General features: G+C 39.4%; 1 pseudogene; it reads left to right on the top strand.

Moving 5' to 3' along the window:
• Nucleotides 1–27,647, top strand: part of LOC104236422 (transcription initiation factor TFIID subunit 11-like) — a 36,767-nt pseudogene extending 9,120 nt beyond the window's left edge.
• The last annotated feature ends 326 nt before the right edge of the window (nt 27,648–27,973 follow it).

The raw sequence follows: 27,973 nt of genomic DNA, 5'->3' as shown, positions 1-27,973 counted from the left end.
TCATTCTCCAGGTGGACGCCTGACTTCTTCTTTTTCTCATCCTCATTCTCCAGGTGGACGCCTGACTTCTTTAATTCTTCATCCTCATTTTCCAGGTGGACGCCTGATTTCTTTAATTCTTCATCCTCATTCTCCAGGTGGACGCCTGACTTCTTTAATTCTTCATCCTCATTCTCCATGTGGACGCCTGACTTCTTTTTCTCATCCTCATTCTCCAGGTGGACGCCTGACTTCTTTAATTCTCATCCTCATTCTCCAGGTGGACGCCTGACTTCTTCTTTTTCTCATCCTCATTCTCCAGGTGGATGCCTGACTTCTTCTTTTTCTCATCCTCATTCTCCAGGTGGACGCCTGACTTCTTCTTAATTCTTCATCCTCATTCTCCAGGTGGACGCCTGACTTCTTCTTTTTCTCATCCTCATTCTCCAGGTGGACGCCTGACTTCTTCTTTTTCTCATCCTCATTCTCCAGGTGGACGCCTGACTTCTTTAATTCTCATCCTCATTCTCCAGGTGGACGCCTGACTTCTTTAATTCTTCATCCTCATTCTCCAGGTGGACGCCTGACTTCTTTAATTCTTCATCCTCATTCTCCAGGTGGACGCCTGACTTCTTTTTCTCATCCTCATTCTCCAGGTGGACGCCTGACTTCTTCTTTTTCTCATCCTCATTCTCTAGGTGGACGCCTGACTTCTTCTTTTTCTCATCCTCATTCTCCAGGTGGACGCCTGACTTCTTCTTTTCTTCATCCTCATTCTCCAGGTGGACGCCTGACTTCTTTAATTCTTCATCCTCATTCTCCAGGTGGACGCCTGACTTTTTTTAACTTCTTCATCCTCATTCTCCAGGTGGACGCCTGACTTCTTTTTAACTTCTTCATCCTCATTCTCCAGGTGGACGCCTGACTTCTTTAATTCTCATCCTCATTCTCCAGGTGGACGCCTGACTTCTTTAATTCTCATCCTCATTCTCCAGGTGGACGCCTGACTTCTTTAATTCTTCATCCTCATTCTCCAGGTGGACGCCTGACTTCTTCTTTTTCTCATCCTCATTCTCCAGGTGGACGCCTGACTTCTTCTTTTTCTTCATCCTGGTATTTCCTGACACAAATATTGTATTTGCCCCTGTTTTAAATCAAAGAAAACTTCGTTAGTTTAAAGTAGGGTGGTTAACTGGGGCATTCTTGCCGATGGTGAGGCTTCTCCTCATCTCTCTTTATTGCCTTGGAATGGTTGAAAAGACTGTTTTGTTCTTGTAATTGATCCTTGACTATAGGATTCCCCTCTGTATGTTTTCCTTCAAACCCTTTTAACTGTAATCATATGTCCCTTCTGACTTTGCTGATCCACTTTCGATTTCACCTTTCTTACACCTATATCTTTTATCTCCCACCTTTCGTGGCCGTATTTTGTAACCTTGAATCTTGGTAGTATATCTTGACATTTTTTCTTATTTGTTTGGAATAAAGCTTATCTCAAAACTTTTTAGGAAAGTAAGATTATTAGTGATGAAATACACTGATTTCGACAATTATAGAATGAAAAGAAACATCCAAGTTTGGATGACTGTTTGGAGAAAGAATGAAAACTTATCTGATTGGAGTTACCGGCACCAATGAACAGGGTATGCATTTCGGATTAATCAACCCAGTCTTTTAATCAATCTTCTTTCAATTGTCTCATTTTTTGTTTTCGCCAAAATTTCCATAATCCAATCTCATTTTTCATTTCACAAACCTGTTGGACTTGCAACGTCTCAAAGAGTTTTCACCGATAAACTTTCCTCATTTGTTCATTTCTCACTTCCTTTTCGCCTTATGGTGCCCACGAAGGTTTTCACCAATAAGACTCTCTCATTTTACTTTTCTCTCAACTTCCGTCGCCTTATGGTGCCCGTGTGGGTTTTCACCTATAAGACTCTCTCATTTTTACTTTTCTTTTCTTGTTTGTACCAGAGTATTATGAACCATCTTCATTTGCTTGACTCAACATTTTTCTAAGATTGGTCGAAAGGTCTTTCTGGTATGGGGTTAGAAATGGAAAAGGTATTAAAAGCTAAACAGTTTTGGTATGTGTTTTAAAATTACAACTCTTGGAATCTTTTTCTTATTTCCAATACAATTCTTGCCCCAGTTCCTTGATTGGGGTCGCTTGATGTTTCTTTTTGTGCACATTTTATGTATATTGTGCACCCTATGACCGAGCCGTGAGGCGCCTACGTATCCTTCTTTGAGGAATCAGGTCAAACGTAGTTCACTAAATAATAGTGATGTTTTTTTTGTTTTTTTTATTTCATACTTGATTTTCATTGATTCCAAGAGAGGGTAGGAAAGAAACAAGTATGGCTCAAAGGGGAAACAAAGGGTATAGTGTTTCGGATAGCAGAATAAATTGCCTTTGTCATTCCAATCTTCGAAATAATGCTAAATACAAACATTCAAAAATTCATGCATAATATCTCTTTACCGCGTCAGAATTGATCGCGATGTCTATGCACTTGCCTTCAATGTCTGTTAAGCATAGTGCACCATTCGATAATACTCTGGTCACAATGAATGGTCCTTGCCAATTCGGGGCAAATTTGCCTTTTGCTTCAACCTGATGTGGAAGAATACGTTTCAGCACATGCTGACCTACTTCAAACTTCCGGGGACGTACCTTTTTGTTGTATGCTCTTTCTATTCTTCTTTGATATAATTGACCATGGCATACTGCGGTCAATCGTTTTTCATCAATTAAGTTTAACTGTTCTAGACGGGTTTTGACCCATTCATCATCATCAATCTTTGCTTCGGCGATGATCCGAAGGGAAGGAATCTCAACTTCTGCAGGAATTACTGCTTCAGTGCCATATACCAACAAATAAGGAGTGGCTCCTACTGAAGTGCGAACAGTAGTGCGGTATCCCAATAATGCAAATGGTAATTTTTCATGCCATTGTTTTGAACCTTCTACCATTTTCCGAAGTATCTTCTTTATGTTTTTGTTGGCTGCTTCTACTGCTCCATTCGCCTTGGGCCGATATGGGGTAGAGTTGCGATGTGTAATCTTAAACTGTTGACATACTTCCTTCATTAGGTTGCTGTTAAGATTAGCACCGTTATCTGTGATGATCACCTTCGGGATTCCGAATCGACATATGATATTTGAGTGGACAAAATCGACCACAGCTTTCTTGGTCACTGATTTGAATGTCTTGGCCTCAACCCATTTGGTAAAATAATCAATAGCTACCAGAATGAACCTGTGCCCATTGGATGCTGCCGGCTCAATTGGTCCAATTACATCCATGCCCCAGGCAACGAAGGGCCATGGTGCCGACATTGTGTGCAACTCGGATGGTGGAGAATGAATCAAATCTCCGTGTATTTGGCATTGATGACACTTGCGCACAAAACTGATACAATCTCGCTCCATGGTAAGCCAATAGTAACCAGCTCGGAGGATTTTCTTTGCCAACACATATCCACTCATGTGGGGTCCGCAAACTCCTGAATGTACTTCAGACATGACAGTTGTAGCTTGTCTGGCATCTATGCATCTTAATAATCCAAGATCTGGTGTTCTTTTATACAAAACTCCTCCGCTTAAGAAGAATCCATTTGCCAATCGCCTAATGGTCCTCTTTTGGTCTCCTGTGGCTTGTGCGGGATATATCCCCATCCTGATATACTCCTTGATGTCGTGGAACCATGGTTCACCATCAAATTCTTCCTCAACCATATTGCAATAAGCGTGCTGATCGTGGACTTGAATATGTATTGGATCTACATAAGCTTTGTCCGGATGGTGCAACATTGATGCCAGGATAGCCAATGCATCGGCAACCTCATTATGGATTATTGGAATATGTTGGAATTCTACTGATTGAAACCGCGGACAAAGATCATGTAGACATTGTCGGTATGGTATGAGCTTCAAGTCTCGGGTTTCCCATTCTCCTTGAATTTGATGTACCAACAGATCCGAATCTCCCATAACTAAGATTTCTCGGATACCCATGTCTGCGGCTAGCCTTAACCCCAAAATACAAGCTTCATATTCAGCCATATTATTGGTGCAATAAAATCGCAACTGAGCCGTAACAGGATAGTGATGCCCTGTTTCAGAAATGATTACAGCTCCTATCCCGACTCCTTTCATGTTAGCGGCTCCATCAAAGAAAAGTTTCCAGCCAGGCTTTTCAATTTGCTCCACCTCATCGATATGCATTGTTTCTTCATCAGGAAAATAAGTTTTGAACGGCTCATATTCCTCATTGACCGGGTTTTCGGCCAAATGATCGGACAGCGCTTGAGCCTTCATTGCAGTTCGAGTCACATAGATGATGTCAAATTCTGTGAGCAATATCTGCCACTTTGCAAGTCTTCCCGTTGGCATAGGCTTTTGAAAAATGTATTTCAATGGATCCAACCGAGAAATGAGGTAAGTAGTGTAGGATGACAAATAGTGTTTCAATTTTTGAGCTACCCATGTTAGGGCGCAACATGTCTTTTCCAGATGAGTATACTTAACCTCATAAACTGTGAACTTCTTGCTAAGGTAGTAGATGGCCTGTTCTTTTCTGCCAGTGAGGTCATGTTGCCCCAATACGCAACCAAATAAATTTTCCAAAACCGTCAAGTAAAGAATCAATGGTCTTCCTGGCTCTGGCGGGACCAACACGGGTGGGTTTGACAAGTATCCTTTTATCTTATCGAACGCTTCTTGACACTCATCGGTCCATTTGACCGCAGCATCCTTTTTCAACAATTTGAAAATTGGCTCACAGGTTGTTGTGAGCTGAGCAATAAACCTGCTGATGTAATTTAACCTCCCCAACAAACTCATTACTTCAGTTTTGTTTCTTGGAGGTGGCAGTTCTTGGATGGCTTTAATCTTTGACGGATCTAGCTTGATGCCTCGTCGACTGACTATGAATCCCAGCAACTTTCCAGATGGAACTCCAAATGCGCACTTGGCAGGGTTAAGCTTGAGGTTGTACCTGCGAAGTCTTAAGAAGAACTTCCTCAAATCCCCAACGTGGTCGGCCTGATGCTTTGATTTTATGATCACATCGTCCACGTATACCTCAATCTCCTTGTGTATCATATCATGAAACACTGTGGTCATTGCTCTCATATAGGTTGCTCCGGCGTTCTTTAAACCGAATGGCATTACCCGGTAGCAATAAGTTCCCCATGGTGTGATGAATGCCATCTTTTCTGCATCTTCTTCATCCATTAGAATTTGATGATACCCGGCATAACAATCCACGAAAGACCCTATATCATGCTTGGCACAATTGTCGATCAAAATATGGATATTGGGTAATGGGAAATTATCCTTTGGACTTGCTTTGTTGAGATTGCGATAGTCGACGCATACTCTAATTTTGCCGTCTTTCTTTGGCACAGGAACGACATTAGACTAACCAAACAGGATATCGAGTGACTCGAATGACCTTTGCTTCCAATTGTTTGGTGATTTCTTCCTTAATTCTCACACTCATATCAGGCTTGAATTTTCTCAGCCTTTGCTTGACAGGAGGCACCGTTGGATCGGTGGGCAATTTGTGGACCACTAAATCAGTGCTCAAGCCCGGCTTGTCGTCATACGACCATGCAAAAACATCTTTGAATTCTATGAGTGCTCTAATTAACTCCTCTCGGATCTTTGGTTCGAGATGGACACTTATTTTAGTTTCCCGGACATTACTCGTGTCCCCTATATTGACGTCCTCGGTATCACTCAAGTTAGGTTTGATTTTTTCCTCAAAGTGAATTAACTCTTTACTAATCTCTTCAAAAACCTCATCTTCATCATATTCTGATTCATAATCACAATATATTTCTTGAATTAATATTTCGGAACCAGATTGATTTTTAAGACTGGGCTGAAGATTCCTCATGCATGCCATATCACTAGAGCCAGCGTAAAAGGAACTGTACAGGAAAGAAGAAAAAGAAAAGAAAGCTATTAGGAATGATAATAAAAAGGAAACTGCTTTTTATTGGATGATGAAAGATAACAAGGTTTTGCACACTTCAAACCAACTGTAAGATAAACTTTGGGATTACAACCTTGAAATAACCCAAACAAACTGAAAGAAAATCAAAATAAACTACCAAGACTCCTTTCGAATTGGGAGAGGAGTGGCTTTCCAATTATTGAGCTTTGTTTCTGGCCCAACGAATTGAACTTCTGCGTTGCTACACCCTTCTCCGCTTTCCAACATATTCACATCACTAAACAATTTCTCGAACCTTTCAATTAATTCCTCTTCAGGATTGACCCGGGATTTAGGAATTGTTGTTATCGGGCGATTTTTAGCACTGGTCTTGACAAAAGACTTTGACAGATGTGGTACTGGTTTTGGAAGAACCCATGCTCGGTGTTTCAACTTCCTGGCCCTTATCACGTCATTGGCGGTGGGTATGAACCCTAAACCGAATGTTCCCCAGTTCTCGGGGAGAGATACTGGTTGTACAATTCCTTGCAGAGATAAGCCCAGACCTTTGCCGGGTATAAAGCCATTCTTTAACATTTCATAAGCTACCATGACTGATGCAGAGGATATCTTTGGATTCGGAAGGTATTTCCCTTCTGGAATTTTCTCTACCGACACCGTGTCGGACACTTGGTATACCCATGGTCCTTGGTCAATTTCTGTTCCCTCGACCGGTACAATGGTACTGTTGTGAGCATTTAAACTTTCTTCTCCATGCACGACTATTTCTTGATGATCCCATTCAAACTTGACAGCCTGATGTAGTGTTGACGGGACTGCTTTAGCAGCATGGATCCATGGTCGACCCAACAACAAGTTGTAAGAAACAGTCATGTCCAACACTTGGAATTCCATTGTGAATTCAACTGGCCCTATAGTTAGTTCCAACACTATGTCGCCAAATGAATCTCTGCTTCCACCGTCAAATCCTCGTACGCAGATACTATTCTTCTGGATCCTCTCCTCTTTAATTTTTAATTTGTTTAAAGTGGAGAGAGGGCATATGTTTGCACTGGACCCATTGTCAACCAATACCCGGGTTACTACGGAGTTTTCACATTTCACGGTGAGGTAAAGAGCTCTGTTGTGCTCGGTACCTTCCACATGTAATTCATCATCAGCAAATGTAATTCTGTTTGTCTCAAAGATTCTGTTGGCTATTTTTCCCAAATGATTTACAGAGATCTTTTTCAGGAACATGAGCCTCATTCAGGATTTTCATCAAAGCCAGACGGTGCTCCTCTGAATGTATCAGTAATGACAACAATGAAATTTGAGCGGGGGTCTTCTTTAATTGATCCACAACAGAATAATCATGGAGTTTCATTTTTCTTAAAAACTCCTCCGCCTCTTCTTCCGTCACAGCTCTCTTTGTTGGCGTTGGATTGTTTTTAGTTTTTCTCAACTCTTCGGGAGTAAAACATCTTCCCGAACGTGTCAAGCCTTGCACCTCACACACTTCTTCCTTGATTTCTTTGCCCTTGTACATTACAGTCACCCGTTCATAGTTCCATGGGATGGCTTTGTTGTTGATGACCGGCAGCTGGATTACAGGTGCAATAATAACCTGATCTGTACGGGCTCCTTCCACAAATATAATGGGTTTGTTAGCAACCCCTGGTACTATCACTATCGGCCTTTCTTGTTTTGCGGCAACTTTGCTCGATGATCCCTCCTCGATTATCATAGATGGTCCATCACCATTTCTGTTCTGCTTAGATACCGGCTTCTCCTCTGTTAACTGCTTATCTGGCTTGGTTTCATGAGATTTGATCATCATGACAGTTTGTGACGGCTTCTTTGTCTCCCCATCAGCTTGTATGATTTCTATCATATTAGCCTCTTGATGGGCTGGCATTGGATTTCTATTGATATTTGGGGCTTCGGGGGTTTGAACCTCGATTTTATTAGTATCAATCAGCTCTTGTATTGCATTTTTCAAATGCCAACATTTCTCCGTATCATGGCCTGGTGCACCGGAGCAATATTCACAGCTAATGGTGTAATCCAGATTCTTTGGAGGAGGATTGGGTAGCTTGGATTGTATTGGTCTCAGCATGTCTAGCTGTCTCAGCCTGTGGAACAGACTAGTGTAAGACTCTCCCAATGGAGTGTAAGTTTTCTTTTTCTGTTCCCTTTCTCCCCTGAATGCTGGCCTAGGCCTGAAACCTGGTCCGGGATAGGCTCGTGGGTAAGTATTTGGTGTGACAGGAGCACGCCAATTGGTGTGAACAGGTGGCTGATTGTATGCTTGAGCATGGTTAATGGAAAAATGAGGCTCTGAAGGGTGATAGTAGTGTTGGGATGAATCATGGTGGTAAGCTGATTGGCGAGGTCGTGGTTGATTATAGTAAAGCGGTGAACCTCTGGGTCCCGACCAAATTCCTGAATCAACTACTGTTGCTTCCTCCCTCTTCTTTCTTCCGATTCCTCCTACCCCGCCTTGAATAGCTTGAGTAGTTGCCTTAATTGCTGAATAGCTCATGATTTTATTTGTCTTGAGGCCTTCTTCCACCATACCTCCCATCTTCACTACTTCGTTGAATGATTTCCCAACCGCTGAAACCAAATGGGCATAGTAAGTCGGTTCCAAGGCTTGGAGGAAGTAGTCTACCATTTCGCTCTCCTTCATAGGAGGATCCACTCTTGCTGCCTGTTCTCTCCACCGAAAACCATACTCTCTGAAACTTTCATTGTGTTTCTTCTCAAATTTTGTCAAAGACAATCGATCTGGGATGATTTCCAGATTGTATTGGAAATGGTATGCGAATGCCTGTGCCAGGTCATCCCAGGTGTACCATCTTCTATGGTCCTGGCGTGTATACCACTCCAAAGCTGATCCGCTTAGACTTTGACTGAAGTAAGCCATCAATAATTCATCCTTTCCTCCAGCTCCTCGCATCTTGCTACAGAAACCCCTTAAGTGGGCTACTGGGTCGCCGTGCCCGCTGTATAGGTCAAATTTGGGCATCTTGAAGCCAACTGGCAATTGTACATTGGGGAATAAGCATAAATCTTTGTATGCTACACTGACTTGCCCACCTAATCCCCGCATGTCTCGGAACGATTGTTCTAGACTTTTGACCTTCCTGAACATCTCTTCTTGTTCAACATTTTTGGCTGGCTTGTCAATTTCGGTTGGGAGATCAAACCGAGGAGCAGTTGAATTGATTTCGGAGGCTTTGAAGGTGGGCTCCGGGGGGTAATATTGGTTGTCTTGGGCCTAGAATGTAGGCTCACTAGGAGATTTGTGAAATGTAGCGGGGGGAGGTGCTACGAAAACAGGAGTCATAGGTGGAGGAAAGTACGGAACTGGTTTTAGAGGTGGAGACTGTGGTATCTGAGAGGTGGTGCCTCGGTAGTGCTGGTAAATGGGGAAATTTGGGGATAATTCAGTGGTGATATTATCCTGAGTTTGGGTCATTGATGGAGCAGGGTTATTTGGGTGAGATGGGGGTAACTGTCCTGTAGACCAGGCTTGGTACATCTCAGCCATTTGTTGCTTGAGTTTAAACATCTCTTCTTTCATTTTCCCGACATCCATCTCTTCTAGCTCCATACCTGTGTCAACATCTGGGATAGACATACTTTCGGGTATTGGTCCTTTTGATCTTGTGTGATAGTGATAATATGCCAGTATACTCTTTAGAGAAACTAATTGCTTGAATTCTGAAAATGAATAAACTTGTTAGTTTTGAGAGTTTAACACATATATAATCACACGTTGAGATGCAATGCTCCTAGACAAATAATCCCTTTCTATTATGCATTTGCTCGGCTGTTTGTGTCGTCCCAGCTTTCTTGAAATTTTTATTGTTATTCACTTTTATTTATATATCTTTTATCGTGGTGGTCGAATCTTAGAGATTGCCTACGTATCATGCCTTACATGAATCAGACCTTGCGTAGTTCGGACCAAAGGCAATCACTTTTATTCATTACACAAAGATGGAATTACATTTGAAAACTTTAAGAAAATGGCTTGAAAACACACACACTTAAATCAAAATAAAAGATACAATTCTTAACATCTCACAACGTGCCCCACTTTCCACTTTTGTTGTCAAATATTGGATTATCTGCTCAATGTGGGGCTTGACCTGGATGGCCTCCCAGCGTACGATACATCCTTTCCAACTCCATTGCTAGATGACGAGCAAAAGTGGGCGCATGCTCTGTAAACCTTTCATAATCCATTCCTTGGCAGTTTACATAACTTTGAGATGTGAAGACTGCCAGGTCGTGGATTTGTGCCCTGAAACCTTGGAGACGTTGGTCTTGGTCTTGCAATTGCTGCTGACGAGTGGTGGCTATATCTCTGACACGGTTCTCACGATCTAGAGCTGATTCTAACAGAGCTCGGAGTCTGGCCTGCTCTAATCTTGCTTGCGCTCTTTCCCTGTCGAGGTCTGCTTGTTGGTGTTTTCTGTTGCATCTTCTTGCCTCTTCTAGTTGTGCACGAAGCTGGTCTTCTGATTGCATCCAATAGTCCTTTTCCTTCTTGAATTGTGCCTTGTCTTTTTCGGATTGCCTATCCTGGCGTTCCTTGTTAGATCTGGCTTCTTCGTTTAATTGTTGGATCCTTTCTTTTGCCTTGCTTAATTCCCTTTCGTTTTCCGCAAGAATGGAATCATAATCTTGCATTCTTTCAAAGAGATTGGCGATGGTTTTTTGATCCTTCCAGCTCCTCTTTGGCGTTTCAGAAACTCTTTTCATTTTTTGGAATCGAGCATGAAGATTTTCATTCTCACAAGCTAGACTCTTCTTCTCGCCTTCGGCTTCTTGTGCTTGTAAATCTTTTTCCAAACTGAGGCTTCTCAGATTTTCTTTTAGGGCATGGATAGTTGCTTTGTACCCTTTTTCCTTTTCTCCCCAGATCAACCGTTCTTGGATTTTATCATTGAAGTTTTGAACATGGGGTCTTTTTGTTGGCCTTCTTAGTTCAGGCTCTGGTACATCATCTACGCGAGACCGTTTTTCAAACCACCTTGCATATCCAGGATTTATCTCACCCTTTGTAGCGTCTGGGACTTGAGTATCACTTTTCAAGTATCGGCACCCATTCCACATCTGCTGAAGTAGAGCCTCGGGAATAGTGGCTTCTGGGTGTAATTCGATTACTTGCACACTCAAATCTTCATCATCAGGAACTATTTGATATCTCCCTAATTGCCTTAGGACTCTCAGTGGTGCATACGGCTGAATGCTTCTCAATCCCAATAGTAGTAGATAACTATTTGAGGCTGACATGTGTATTACTTCCCTCATCGGGAGCCATCCCAGAGTCCATTCAATTTGATTTGCCGTTAAAGCCTTTAGATGAGATACCCATGCTTCTATCCCTTCTGGAACCTGATAATTTTTTGTTCTTTCCTCATAGCTTTCGATGCAATTATCATTGTTTGACCCATACTGTATGATCTTGGGCTGTTGTTGGAGATGCTCCATCACCCACATTTGCAACAAAATTTTGCATCCTTCGAAGACTTTTGCTCCTGATTTGCATAAAGTCAAAGCCCGATAAATGTCTGATAGAATGATGGGGACAAAGGTGTGATTTTCTTTGGTGGTGAGGATTTGCACAATTTTTGCGGTGCGAATATCAATTGTTCGCTCTTTATTTGGGAAGACCATGACTCCTAGAAAAGCCACCATGAAAGCAAATCGACGGTGCATCTGCCAAGTGTCTTTGTTTTGCTTATTAGTAAGGCCTTTCTCATGAATTTCGAACCCATCTGACTTTCCGAACCTTGAATACAAAAAGTTGAAGGAACAACATCCATTGATGACATTGCTTTTCCTGATTTGACTGCTGATGTTCAGAAGACCGAAGAATCGATGTACCGAAGGAGCCTTTGTGAATATCAAGCTTTGATTTCTTAAACTTCCGTCAAAACCAGCATATCCAGCTATCTCCTCTAATGTAGGAGTAAGCTCGAAGTCAGAGAAACGAAAAACATTGTGAGCAGGGTCCCAAAAAGTTACTAACGCCGCAATCAGATCATCACGGGGTTTAACTTTCATAATGTCCGTGAGATTTCCCAAATGCTTGACGACCCATTTTTGACCGTCTTCGCCTAAATCATACCACCACATTTGAAGCTGACATAGAAATTCTTCCGTACTTGTGGATGAGGGGCTTTGTGTGGTGCTCATTTTGTATCTGAAATTTAATTTTGATAAAGTCAAAATTCATTTTTGAAAATTTATACTAAAAAAAAATCATTTTCGAATTTTTTTATTTATTTATTAAATACCTTTATTTCAAAATTTAAAACTATTTTTTTTTCGAATTTTTTTTTTTAAAACAACCCATTTTATTCCCTTCTTCTCACCATGATTTTATTTAAGCTGGTCAACAAGCATGTTCGAGGCAAATGAATGCACAAGTAACAAGTAGGATGCATCATGATGGTCTTTTTATTTTGGGTTCACCTGTCCTAGACAGACCCAACCCCTGTGTTGAGTCTCCAAGGCCAAATGTGTATGATGCAAATAGACGTTCCTACTAGGGATCCGGTACATGGCTGAGTTATTCTAAGTGTAAAACCTTAGGTTGATTGTTCTAAACCTGGCTTACCCAAACGGACAGTTTGAGCCGAAGCGGGGGCAACGTACCGGGAGCACGAAAGTCTGCCCGGCCTAGTTACTTGTCCCAACTCCGTCTTATTTGGTATGACTTTAACAGAAAGGTGGGTCACGCGCACGTGTACACCATAAATTCAGAAGACTCAGAAAGAAGGGGGTTTCGTAGCAGTTGTATATATTCACAATTCAAATAATATTAAAGCGGTAAAAAAAACATTTAGCATATTAGCATGTAAACAGTTGAAAATCATAAAGCCAATTAACACAGATATTTTAAGCTCGAATTCTTTAAACCCTGAACCAATGGTTCTGGGTTACAATAACACTGGTTTTTGTCCCCAGCAGAGTCGCCAGAGCTGTCGCACCTCCTTTTTTACATACCCCCATGAGGGTAGAAGGAGAGTTTTCTCCAATTAAAGGACAGTGAAACGGGATTTATTTAATTATTTCAGAGTCGCCACCTGGGAATTTTAAGGCGTCCCAAGTCACCAATTTTAATCCCTGAATCGAGGAGAATATGACTCTGTTTATTATTCTGCGAACCAGAAATCCTGAGTAAGGAATTCTGTTAATCCGGAAGAAGGTGTTAGGCATTTCCGAATTCCGTGGTTCTAGCACGGTCGTTCAACTGCTTTCATTCTTGGCTTAATTATCTTGATTTTATTAAATACATTTTTATTGCATGATTTTACTACCGTTTTTTACTTATTGTTTATGACGAATTACGCGTACGTATATTCGTATTATATATCTTTTATAATTACCGGGGATTGTGCCACGCGTACGTGTACACAATAAAATCATCCATGTTATAGTTTTTATAAAAAAATATATTCGAAAATTAAAAATAAAATCAGGAACATCATCACCCTTTTTATTTAGATAATGAACTGCATACCTCAGATTTATATGAAATTATTTAATATTTTTTTTTAAAAGAAATTCGTTTTATTAAATATTCGCTCGAAATTGCGCGTACACATAATCCGAATTTACTTTTAAAATATAATCAGGGTGCGCGAACGCATCCCTGATTGCGCAAAATCTTTGTTAATAGTATTATGGACTTTTTACAAATTATTTATTATATCATACATTTTTTATATGAAAATCATGAGAACTCCCACTTTAGAGGCCTTTGAATTCTTTGAAAAGAATTCACAATCTATTAAAGGTTGTCCGTCGATTATAATTTCCGAGTATAAATTATATTCATCCCGCTATTCAAATTCGAAGAAAAGAATAAAAATATGATTCAAACAAATACAACATATATATGCCAAAGGATGAATTGTATATGAAACTAACAAACATGATTTATGAAAGGAAGAAGTATTTTGGAACAATTTTTTTCATTATTTAATTAGTGCAAATCCCATTTCTAATTGTCATTGACTTAAAGTGTTGCAATTTGTATATCTCATCTTATTCTCATATACTTGCTTTTAATCCAATAGGCCTAATTACTTATTTAGGATGGTAAATAAGCATTAAATTGATAAGAAAGGGAATTATTATACAAAGTGATTAACAACATTGCCTTACATGCCATATATTCATATTTGTATGTTTTGAAACATTCGTAATACTTTAACATCATAATGAGCCATAACAACTCAACTTACCATCCACTAGTGGTTCTATAGATACCTATTATAATGCCACATATGAACGTACAACTTATATCATTCCTTCCACAACTAAATTAGATTATCAGAATAAACTAGCAATATGGTATTTATATTTTTTATGCTATTTTTAATTCAACTAACAATGTCACAAGGCCTAGTTAATGGCCAATCTTTATATCATGTTTCCTACCTTGACAGTTCAAACATGACAAAACTAATGAGATGAAGAGCTAACATTATTACAAAGCCTTATATGAATTTCAAGGTAAGACAATTAACTCATAGTTATCAAATTGAATTCACTACTAATTAACTAACATAAAAAAAATGAAATTTAAACTGATGAACTTGGACAAATGGAAAACAGAATTGCAATCCAAGCTTCATTGATTAGTCATGTTGAATCTCTTTCCAACATGAAATTTAAAAGACATGTACCTGAAAATGAAGGTGGAAGGAGTAAATTCCAGCAGTAGCAGCAGTAACAAACTCAGCAAAATACCAGTATTCCCACAGATTTGAGCAATAATAAGACCCGAAGAAAACAGATGCACAGTACAGTTATTTTTAAAAGACACTTCAGATGTTAACTGAATCAGTGGAACCAAATAAAGTTGAACAGATTCAACAAAAGAACAATATTTCAGATTTCAGTTTCTTTTCGGTTTCAAATTTCCATTTTTTCTGATTTTCTGTTTCTGCTGTTGTATCTGTGTGTGTGTGTGTGTGACTGTAACCCTCCTTCAAATTTATTATGACTGTAACCCTTCCGGTCACATTAAGCTCTATCTTTCTGTCTGAAAACTGTATCTTTTTAGATTTTTTCTCTTCCTCTCTAAATCTCTTAAAGTCTGTCTAACTTCTCCTAAATTCTGTTTTTCTGTCTGAAAAACTCTCAAAGTCTGTCCAAAGCTCTCTTCTAAATTCTCTCTAAAAACTCTTCAAATCTCACACTCTCTTTTTCTTCTTAAAATCTGCTTTCAAATTTGATTTTTTTTTGTTTTCTTTCCTTTTCAGCTCTAAATCAGTCTCAATTCCCTCTCTTCAAAAACTGATCCTCTCAGTCTGTCCAGCTCCCTGTATTTATACAGGGCTGGTCCTATACAGTTTAGTGCTGGATGGACCCTTTTCTCCTTTAAAAATCAGAAAGTTTTCCCATTAAAACTACTTTTGAATAATTTAAAACTAAGTGCTATTTATCCTGTTTTTCAGCAGCCCCATTATCCCTTGTTCCCCATTATTACTTAAATTATAGCCACTATCATATTATTGAAAGCACACTATCACATTACCCTACTGTTTCATTCTAAAATAAACCTGAAATCCTTCTGTAATTACAGCCCTTAAACTAAAATCAGAATCTGATAAAAAAACAGATTTTAAAAATTGTTCAGAATCGATTATCCTTCTGAATTAAACAGCTATAACCAATCCTATCAAGTTCTGGACTGAATCTTGACTGAGAATGCACTTTTCTAACACAATGGTATCTAACCAACATTTGTGAAATTGAAATTAAACCTAATATCATAACAACATTATACTGAATTCAGCCTAATAATTCAACTGAACTCAGCTTTTGAACTAAGATCAAACAAACAGGAGCATTGTCAATATATTGACAATGTTCTGAACTTAATGTTCAGAAAACAACACACATATAACGCCCATTTGATGGATTTATTAAACAAGAACCAACTGATTAACAATAACTAATTAACTGATTATAGCAAAATAATCCATCCAAAACAGGTTATTTCAGTCAACATTTTCAGAAGCAGGATTTATGATATAACTAATCGACGAACTTAGTCGAGTCGATTACACACATTGTACATAATCACAATCAACAGAAACAATTCACATTTAGAATCAAGTTGACGGGTAGGGGACAGTATAACAAAATTTGACTAGAAAATTATGAAAAATTAAACAAACTAATGAAACGAACATAGAATACACATAGAATGCACATAAGAAACAGAAATTACCTCTGAACCTTTAAATTCAACTGAACTCAACTCGACTTGGATTTGGATTTTGTTTGAAATCAAACAGACCTTAGTCGAAGTATTTTCCACTGAAAATACTTCGACTAAGGTCGATTAAACCTCAATCTTTATTCAATCTGGACAGAATCCAAAAGTCTGGTATTTTTAGGGTTCTTGAAAGTTCGATTTGGGATTTACTCATTTCTGGTTAGATTCGAGGGAAACCAAAGATGTTCTAGGCACGAGGGAGGTCAGTGGGGTAACTGGTGTGGGTTTGAAGTAGGTTGGGATAAGGTCAGGTTGTACTCGAATCTTCAAATGAAGATTCGAGTAGTTCCAGTATGATTCGAACCATGCAACTAACAGATCCATGATGAGGGTATCTAGGGGAAGTTGTGGTGTTATTTTGGAAGCCATCGGAGAAGATCAGGTTTTCAGGCCAACCTTCGATTTAAGATTCGAAGGGTTGGGGCCTGATTCGAAGGAAACTAAGGTCAGATTCGTGTAGAGGATGTTCAGGGGGTTCTAGGGTGTTATTTTGGTGACCGGCGGCGTTGATGCCGCCGGGTTTCAAGCGGTGGGATCCTAGGGCGGCTAGGGTTAGGAGTGGGGGTTTGGGGGACGATGATGAACAGTGTAGGAGGGGGGGTGCTTAGTTTGGGGCCGGGGTAAGGGCTTGGGACTTATATAGGGGTGGGGTGGATTGATATTGTCCGTCCGATCAAGTAAGATGAAGGGCCAGGATCAATTCATTAAACCAAACGATGTCGTTTGGTTTAATGCCAGGGTCGGCTGAGTCGGGTCACTGGATCGGGTTACGGGTTACGGGTAAAGATCTTGACCGTTGGTTGGATTTGATCCAACGGTTTTTGAGAAGCCACGACCAAACACTGTCGTTTTGGTTCATCTGGTTTGGACCGGACCTGGGCTAAAGGATTGGGCTGTGGGGGTTAAAATGTTTTGGGCCTGGATTTTAATCCAGGTCCGATTTTGTATATATATATTTTTTCATTTTTTCTATTTTAAATTTTTAATATTAACTATAAAATAATTTTAACTTCACAAAAATATATTAATTACTCTATAACAATTATTTAACAAATAGACAAAACATCAATCACACAGTGGAATATTTAAAATAGAACGATTGCATATTTTTTGTGATTTTATTTAAATTATCTTTTAAATGCATAATTAAATCATATATGCATGCAATATGTATTTTATTTTTTATTTTTTCATTTTATTATGACAATGTAAACACTTACGGACATAACACAAGTATTTAACACCACGCAAATTCAAAAAATTACACAGTAAAAGAAATTTATTTTATTTTTTGATTTATTTTGGAGTAGTTTTCATAAGGCAAAAATTACGTGCTCACACCCCCGATAGAAGATTATCCATACCGGGTGTAATAAGCTTATCCTTTTAGTACCCAGTTATGGATAAATATTATCCCCGGTAGAAGATTATCCATACCGGGTATAATAAGCTTATCCTTTCAGTACCCAGTTACAACAACAACAACAACAACAACAACAACGACCCAGTATAATCCCACAAGTAGGGTCTAGGGAGGGTAATATGTACGCAGACCTTACCCCTACCCCGAAGGGTAGAGAGGCTGTTTCCAGGAGACCCTCGGCTCAAAAAAAGCAACAGCAACAGGAGCCGATATATTAGTACCATAAAAAATGCATAATATAATAACAGCAATATAAGAGATATGAAATACAGAATACGAAATACGAAATAAATGGCTGGTATAGTAAAAACTAGCAGGTAAAGCCCTGCATCAATAGACGACCAATGACATTCTTAGTCTAACTCCTAACTAGCTAGTCTCACTCTATTGTGCTGTAGAAATATTCGCAACTTTCCCCTAACCTACAACCTTAATGCTCGACCTCCATAATTCCCTGTCAAGGGCCATGTCCTCAGTAATCCTAAGTCGCGCCATGTCCTGTCTGATCACCTCTCCCCAATACTTCTTAGGTCGCCCTCTACCTCTCCGCGTGCCCACTACAGCCAGTCGCTCACACCTCCTCACCGGTGCATCAGTGCTCCTCCTCTGAATGTGCCCGAACCATCTGAGTCTTACTTCCCGCATCTTGTCCTCCATGGGGGCCACGCCCACCTTCTCTCGAATATCTTCATTCCTAATCTTATCCATCCTTGTATGCCCGCACATCCACCTCAACATCCTCATCTCTGCTACTTTCATCTTCTGGATGTGTGAGTTCTTTACCGGCCAACATTCAGTTCCATATAACATGGCAGGCCTAACCACTGCTCTATAAAACTTACCTTTTAGTAACGGTGGCACTTTCTTGTCACACAAGACTCCCGACGCTAACCTCCACTTCATCCACCCCACCCCTATACGGTGTGTGACATCCTCGTCAATCTCCCCGATCCCCTGAATAACCGATCCAAGGTACTTGAAACTACCCCTCTTGGGAATGACTTGAGAGTCAAGCCTCACTTCAACTCCCGCTTCCGTCGGCTCAACTCCAAATTTGCACTCGAGGTATTTCGTCTTCGTCCTACTCAACTTGAAACCTTTAGACTCAAGAGCATGTCTCCAAATCTCTAGCCTCTCGTTGACGCCACCTCGTGTCTCGTCAATTAGAATAATGTCATCAGCAAATAGCATGCACCATGGCACCCCCCCTTGAATATGATGAGTCAGTGCATCCATCACCAGGGCAAATAGGAATGGGCTGAGCGCAGACCCTTGGTGCAACCCCGTAATAACTGGAAAGTGTTCAGAGTCGCCTTCTACTGTCCTAACCCGAGTCTTAGCTCCAGCATACATGTCTTTAATCACCCTAATATAGTCAACCGGGACCCCTTTATCCTCTAAGCAGCTCCATAAGACCTTCCTAGGAACCCTATCGTACGCTTTCTCCAGATCAATAAACACCATGTGGAGATCCTTCTTCCTATCTCTATACTGTTCCACCATCCTCCTAATAAGGTGGATAGCTTCTGTGGTAGATCGCCCCGGCATGAACCCGAACTGGTTGTCTGAAATAGACACCGTCCTTCGCACTCTCATTTCTACCACTCTCTCCCAAACTTTCATGGTATGACTTAGTAATTTGATGCCCCTATAGTTGTTACAGCTCTGGACATCACCTTTGTTCTTATACAACGGGACCATTGTACTCCACCTCCACTCTTCAGGCATCCTATTAGTCTTGAATATAACACTAAACAATGCAGTAAGCCATTCCAAGCCTGCTCTACCCACACACCTCCACAGTTCAACCGGAATTTCGTCTGGCCCGGTAGCTCTGCCCCTTCTCATCTTACGCATTGCCTCCATGACTTCATCGATCTCAATGTCCCTACAATTACTTACTTCATGGTGACTGTCGGCATTCCTCGATTCCCCAAGTATAATATCCTGATCCCCTTCTTCACTTAGAAGTTTATGAAAGTAGGTCTGCCACCTCCTCTTAATCTGGTCATCTCCCATCAAAACTTTGTCGTCATCATCTTTTATGCACCTCACTTGGTCCAGATCCCGAGTTGTCCTCTCTCTCGCCTTAGCGAGTCGGAATAAATATATTATATTATGGATGTTCATTTAGTACTCCGTTGTAAATAAGCTTCCTGAAGAAGCTTATCCATATGGGACTCCACCGTAAATATGTTTATCTATTTAAGTACTCTATTGGAAATAAGCTTCCTGAAGAAGCTTATCACTTCGATACCCGGTTATGGATAAACATTACCCCCGGTAGAAGATTATCCATACCGGGTATAATAAGCTTATCCTTTCAGTACCCAGTTATGGATAAATATTATCCCCGGTAGAAGATTATCCATACCGGGTATAATAAGCTTATCCTTTCAGTACCCAGTTATGGATAAACATTACCCCCGGTAGAAGATTATCCATATCGGGTATAATAAGCTTATCCTTTCAGTACTCCGTTATGGATAAACATTGCTCTCAGTAGAAGATTATCCATATCTGGTATAGTAGCAGCTTACACAGCAACTTCCTTTCTTCTATAAATAGAAGAGATTTCAGTTCAATATGTATATCAGTTTGAATTCGAATAATATATCAGTTTCTCTCTATATTTGCCTTTACTTTATAATCTTTATTTTATAATACAAACTTCATATTTAGCGGTGTACAATTGATTTTGAGACGGTTAAACTTAACTTTATAAATTTTGCCAATCAAAATTATTTTAATTTATAAATTTGACCTTTTTCCAACTTTAAATAGAGATCTTAAAATGGCGATTTTGTGCACTTCCCAAACTAAAGACCACGACCCACGAGCTGACCCGAATTCAAACGCACGAACCCACATCAGCAATCCCAGCCCGTTCAATTTCTTGAGAATAGCGGAACCCATCTGATATACTCGCCGGCAACGGCACACCCTTCCGAATCATCTTTGTGAGGGTTCAGAATCACGATATTTTGGGTCCCTTTGCTTTCAAGGTTTTTCTTTTTTCCTTTCTATTTGTATTTAGCAGATTTACTCATTCTTGATTAGTCTGTGTGCGTGTAATATTATACTATAATTAATTGAATGGTGGGGCGGAGCTAGAACTCCGGTAACAGGTTCGGCTGAACCGAGTTGCTTTAGTGCAAACCGTATAATTGTAATCCATTGAATAGGTACAAATTTTTACTTTAGAACCCACTAATATAAAAAGCTAGAATCCCAAAACCAGTAACTTCAAATCCTGGCTCCGCCTCTGTGAATGCATTTCTCTACCACATTCTTGATTAGTATGTCTGTTTGAACTGTTAGTTTGACTCTTATGATTGAAATGAGATGCAATTCTTTCCCTTTGTAACCTGTAGGATTTACTTGGTGCGTGATGTGTGGGTTAGGTGCACGTCACAAGTTTTGACTCTCTCGCTAACAAAATCCTGGTCTTTAAGTAGAAGGGGATAGAGGGTCAGGCCCATTATCCACCGTTTTTCAAACAGTGCACCACTAACCCTCTGGGTTCTTAGTTACCCAAAAAGAAGAAGAGAGGATTTCTTTGTATTTACACTCTGTCCAGACATTCTAAGATTCTGTCTTGCAATATTCTTGAATGATGTATGCAAAATTCTTATAGGGAATTTAGAGGTGCCAAGCTTCCCTAATTAACTAAGGAGTTCACTGATTCACTTATATAACAACAACGAAGGTGAGTCTTGGAGCAACGGTAAAGTTGCCTCCGTGTGACCTATAAGTCACCGGTTTGAGTGGTGGAAGCAGCCATTAATGCTTGCTTTAGGGTAGACTGTCTCCATCATACCCCTCGAGGTGCGGCCCTTCCCCGGATCCTGCTTGAACGCGGGATGCCTTGTGCACCGAGCTGTCCTTTTAATAACAACAACTATGCCTCAAATTTTATGCAATGATTATTTATGAGGTGATTAATATGGAAGGGTATGTTGTTGTTGTTGTTTGTAAAAATGAAGGGATAGTTATGTGGTGCTTAGTGAAGGAATTGTTATACATGAATTACTTACTTTAAAAGGAAATTTTCGTCTTTAAATAGTTAATTCCCGTGTTGCTTATATACATATTCTTATTCTTAAGTTGGGAGGAGGGTAAAGGGGTGGGCCCATTCCCTGCGGAGTTTCCAAGATATGTGCCAAAGAGAGTCGGCCAGAAGCCTAAATTTATATGATTAAGTAGATGAAATTTGGTGAATAGTGTAAAATTTAATTTTTTTGAATCAGGATGATATCTGTACTAGCTGAGGTATGGTGGACTGGTAGTGTATATAAAAAAAAAATGTTTTCTTTTTGCTTAAGTTTGGTGTAACATGGCTGACGTAAATGTCTCTGTCCCTGATGCCTTGATTGACTTCATTAGCACATTACACAACCTGTAACATATTCCTTTTGTTTGTAACATTCCCGCCATCATCTTATACTTTTTGCTGGTTTTATTTATTAATACAAAGTAACTCTTTACCGATCAAAAACGAACCATGATGATATCTCAAGACACTCTAGAACTAAAAGGAGATGCTTACAAAGGGTAAAAGATAAAGTTTGAATAATCAAAGGAAAGAAAATCAAAGAATGATAACATTTCTCTTTCTCTCATTACACTATGCGCTAGGCTGCATCTTAGTCTATTTTCTAAAATTTCTTTCAAGGAAACAACTGCAGTTATAAAATCAAACTCTAACAGGGCAAGTGGGCAACTACTTGAAAATAAAGTGTGCAACTGCTTTACCTTTTTGGTCTCGCTTGCTATAGTGCAGTGTTTCTTGTTCTTTTTCATCATTAGTTGACTGCCTGCTTTTATTTTCTACTCCTACTCATTTTTTTTCTTCATCTAGAAATATAGAGGGATGGTGTCGCTTTTAATCCAAAGCGCAACAATGTTCCTTTAACATTGTTGCCTCATCCTTTTGTTTACCTTCATTTTGAATGCTTTAATCTTTTTCATCCTCACAATTGATCATGTGACTTGAGAATATTAGAGCTGCAAGAGTTGAATGCCATTAATTTATCAATCAACCTGATTTGGAAGTTTGGCAGAACTCTATATCATATGAGGTCCAAATCAAACTAGTTCATATCTTTTTATCACGCTTGCCCCAAAAAAGCATTCTAACATAATACACCAGTGTTCATACTTGGAAGTTGGTTTATCTCAATCAAAATGGATGAATGATAAGCATGGTGTACACTTCACCTGAATCTCACATTCTGGTGCAGTGAATTCCATGAAGCGATCTAAGGATCCTTTTGAAGCTGCTTTTGAGGGGCAGGACGACTCACCCCCTGAATCCCCTGTTGGCATTGACGAGAATGAAGGCCAAGACCAAGCTGCAGTTGATGTTCATGTTCATGTAGGTGATGATGCTAATACTGGTTCTCGTGACAACCCTTCAGCATCTAGAGCTGCATCAGTCTGTTGGTACTGCTGGTCCGATTATCAAGCCCAAAGAGGAAGATGAGGAGGAAGAGGAAGAAAACATGGATGTGCAGTTAGGAAAATTCTCAGCAAGTAGTGATCCTGACAAAATGTCTAAGATGCAGTAAGTTTGTCAATTTATATTATCAAATTTCTTGATTCTTTTTTGTTTTTAAGGATTTCATTCGTAGAGAATTGTCAGGATTGTATGTTATTATCCTGTTCCGTGATAGCTTCTGTGGCTGGTGGGACCTGCCTAATAATCGCTTGGCGTACAAGAAAAACTCTTTTTCTTATCATTTCTATCCTTCCCCCTCGTCTTTCTCTCCTTGTCTATTTGTTACTCAAACTATTAATTTAACTCTCTTCAGTATGTTGCGTACCCATAGGATATCTGCTATATGAAAATATTCAAAAACTATGTATCTATATCAAGAAGGTTGATGCTTCTATTGAGATCTGTGAACAGATAAGATGCATCTTGCGTGATATAATAAAGTTAAATACCAATAGAAAATATTAGTAGGTGTTAAATATTAAATTCACATTTTCAAACTAGCTCGATGCAAAAATTTATCCCCAAAAAGGAAATAAAAAAGACTAGCTCTATGTAAAACTTTATGAGGTGCCTCCTACTGCCCAGATAAAATACTTTTCTCCTAGCAAGTCTCTAAGTCTTACTTGTAGGAGCACTGTTACTTGAGGGCAAAATTGGAAAATAACTAATGTGAATAGTTCATCGCAGCTATATATATACCTGTTATGTTAAAGTATTTCTTCTAAACCTCCTTGTTATGTAAGCTCCAATTCAGATAAATTCTCTCTCCTATTCTCAGCAGTTTTCGACCCGGAAATAATAATGTCGCTGCGACACTTCAAGAAAGAAGGTAGATATTTTTTTTGGATAAGGTAAGGTAGAAGAAAGGAGGTGGATATTGGCTTCGGAAAACTTGTACGTGGCTTTTTGTTGTCAAACTTTGTTATCTATTTTCCGCTCCTTTCAAATCAGTGAAAGCAAAAAAGGAGACCACATTTTTTTTAATCTTTTCTCTTTCAGGTCCATATTATCCCAATTTACAGAGGAGCAAATGAGTAGATATGAATTTTTTCGGAGATCTGGATTTCAGAAATCCAACATGAAGCGGGTATGTTTTCCCATTCTCCCCCTTTACCATCTTTTATTTCCCTCTTCTTGCATGTCCTGTATATGTTCTATATTATTGTTCACAAAGCACGGCAGATGATTGCTTGAGAGTGGTTCTCTCCTCTCCCTTAGCTTGTGCATGTGTGTTCGTGGCCTTATTCATGTGTGTGTCACCTTTTGTTTGCTTGGGCTGGGGAATGGAGTTAAAAAAAAGGAATACACTGAGAAAATGGGCAGAAATTAATTTTTATATCAACTGATCCTCTAATGTGACTTCATAATCAGTATGGTGCAGTCCTTCCCCGGACTACGTGTATAGTAGGAGCTTAGTGAACTGGGCTGTCCTCATAACCAATAAACCGCTTTCATTTTCTTTATATTCATCTCTGATACTCGCAAAATATTTGATCTCTTCGACTTGCATACTTCCTAATATAGTAATTTTCTCCCTGTCTCCAACTCTCTATGAGAAGACCTTAATTTGGAAATTGTCTCACATGCAGTCCCATGCTAGTTTGCGTTTGATTTGTGTGAGTTCAGAGGGCCTTTTATCTGATATTTTCCCCTAACATTTAGCCCATGTAAGCATTAAGTGTTGTCTTTCCGTAAGAATATAATGTCAGAACATGACAAATTGTTAAAGATAAATGTTGGAGAGAATATCTTTGTTCTCTATGGTCTTGTGGCCCATTGAGATGCTTACTTGTCTTATCTTATACTTTTCCTAGCATGATTTGGTATCATTTGTTTGAGTTGAGATGGCCCCGTTACCAGATATTTGACCAATCCCTAACATTTAGCCCATTGAAGCAAAGTGTTTCGTCTTTCATTACAGACATGTGATATCAGAAAATTGAGAATGAAACCAAATCTCTGTGAATATAATTGGGAAACATGAGGAACTTGTTGAAGCCTCAGGGCGTGAGATGTTTGCTTTTCCAGTTTGATAATTTGATGTTCTTAATTGCTCTCTCGTGAATCTTCTTCTGTGTTGTCAATGCAGTTGCTGACGAGCATCACCGGAAGTGCCAAGATTTCTATTCCTATGACAATTGTGGTTTCTGGGATAGCGAAAATGTTTGTTGGTGAGCTAATTGAAACAGGTCCATAGACATCTATAACTTTTTATAAGATGATTACTGAAGCAAAATGTTTCTCCATGATTTGGAAACAAGGGATGTTGTTTCTGGAATGATTTTATTTTCTCCCCGAAACTTTATTTAGTTTCTTTTCTTTGAGTCTAGTGCACAGCTTCAAATATTTGGCCAAACTCTGTCATTGGTGTCTGATCGATTTGCGACAATCATGATTCAAAGCCTTAGAGTCCTTATTGTCATATACTGTCCATGACTAAGCGTGTTGGTGGTTAAAATTTATTTGGAAACTTACCCCTATAGAGTACTAAAGAGTGGCTTAAAATGTCTTGCGGACTCACAGATTGCATGGAAGAGTCCTGTACTAATTAAACCACTGTTCTCAAAGGCTCATTTGAGGCGCGCTTAAGCCCGAAGCTCAAAAAAGCTCAGGGTATGCACTTTGCCTCACTTAGGCTGTGCTTTAGTGTAGGCAAGGCACTAAGGCGTGCGCCTCATTGCCAATAAGTTCTATCTTGAATAAAGCGGTGCAAAACAATAAATAGAATTGGAAAAAAGATACATTAATTGTTAAGGAAATTGTTATGAATGAAATTCTTAAATTTTCCTTGCATTACATATATGGTTTTATTTTTTTCTAGAAAAGCCCTAATAGATCTGGAAACACCTGCAATCAGCGAATGAGAAGGGCTTTAAGGCAAGATAAATAAAATGACTTTTCTGCATGCCTGTTAACCCAAAAGCATTGCCCTTTGCTGCTAGTGTTCTCTGCTACCTTCTACCTGTAAAAGCTCAATCTCACTCTTTGCCCTGCTTCTCCTCTCCCTTCTTCAAAAGATTGATAGACGGGATGTCTTTCGTAAACCTCAGTGAACTGTGGTTAACCAATTTCCACTGTAATTATGCAGTGAAAAGTTGCTAATTCCTGAATAGTGCTTTTACTATGTGAGACTTTAGTTAACTGAAGGGCTGCTGGTGACAATCTTTAGTGTTTTGAGGTGGAATTGTTCTCGGTGAAGAAAAGTTGAAGGGCCTATGCTGCATTAATTTTTCCCCAAGTAATCATACTCAGTCATTTTATAATTCATTTTGCAGCTAGAATGGTGATGGCAGAGAGAAAAGATACAGGGCCAATCAGGCCGTGTCACGTTAGAGAAGCATATAGAAGGCTAAAACTTGAAGGCAAGATTCCAAAAAAATCAGTGCCAAGGCTTTTCCGTTAGCAGATGCTGAAGCAACCTGTAGTTTTATTTCAGGTTAGCTGTCCTCCCTTTGCTTACACCAGTTGAGCCCTTTTATATGCCTTTGTTAGATTGTCATAAAACCATAATCTTTGCACTTTCAGGTCAAGTAAACATTGCTAGTCATAAAGTTGTGGCAGTTCTGCCCTGTTAAATGTGGGGTTTGCTTTAATCAGAGGGAAAAAGTTAACATTTATAAAAATTGACAAGAAATAGTCTCAAACTATATTCATACTGCTCCTAACCTGGAACTGAAAGTGTGGCTATTTAATAACAGCATCATTATATCTGTAAGAACCACACGTCTATCTAGTCACTGTCTCTTAAATTAGCTTGTGTATAAACTACTAATACTTTGAACGTGCGAGACTTGGTATCATCTATTGGTATTGAACGTTTGGATGCACTCGGACAAAAGAGAAAATATGGAGTGATGGACCACAATACTCCATCCACCATGATGTTTGAAGGAGGCAAGATCGACCAAAACTTTCGTTGAGTATAAAAAGAAACCAAAGGACAGTGCGGAGCAGTTTGGGTGCTCCTTTTTAATTCTAACTGTGGGCGTCAACTTCTATGCTCAATTTATTCACATGTTCTAAGTTTTTATAGTGTTTCTCATCCTGTGTTTCCTTTTATCTCAGATTTGTAGCAGCCAGCCATTTTCCTTGCAGAAAGTCGTCGGACACCCTTTTAAATCTTGGATGAAAAGCTCAATGACTGATTATTTAGGTTTTCTGGAGCTCAATATTACCTTTACAAGGTGAGATGCTGGTGATTTTCGGAGAATTAATTTTAAGAGCATTCAGCCAAGTCGATGAATCGTGGTACATCTTGAAGTACTCAATTGTACAGTTTAGAGTGTGTAATACATTGACTTTAAGCTGTCGCTTTCCTTTTTCCCTGTTCAGAAGGGCATACTTAGCAATTAGCATACAAGAAATTATGAAAATTAGTAGGAAATGTTAGAAGGTCAAGAAATGATATGGTTAATGACCAGATCTTTAACCATTGGACAAAGATAAAGTATAATAGAACTGGATCCTTTATTTCTTTTATCTCAGAACAGGTTTGAACAGTAGCAGAACCAGAAATTTATATAAAGGGATCCAAAAAATTTCTAGGATGTTGCCGTTTGGATTTAAACCTATGACCTAAAGCAACTTTTGAACCCCCTTCACTACAATACTGGGAGAAATTCAAAAATAGTTAGATTTATAACTGGTCGTTCAAAAATAGCCCAGTTTCAAAAGTAATTCAAATTTAACCACTTTTCATGTAGAGATAAATCTGAGCGAAAATACTGTTCAAAATTCGAAAAATACGCCAGTATATTATAAGGAGTCAGCAAAGTATACCGGTCCAGCATAATATACTGGAGTTC

The sequence above is a fragment of the Nicotiana sylvestris genome, chromosome 10 (genome assembly GCF_000393655.2).
Source record: "Nicotiana sylvestris chromosome 10, ASM39365v2, whole genome shotgun sequence".
In the NCBI taxonomy this organism is placed as follows: Eukaryota; Viridiplantae; Streptophyta; class Magnoliopsida; order Solanales; family Solanaceae; genus Nicotiana; species Nicotiana sylvestris.
The sequence above is the reverse complement of the archived record's forward strand: the minus strand, read 5'-3'. Positions and strand labels throughout refer to the sequence as shown.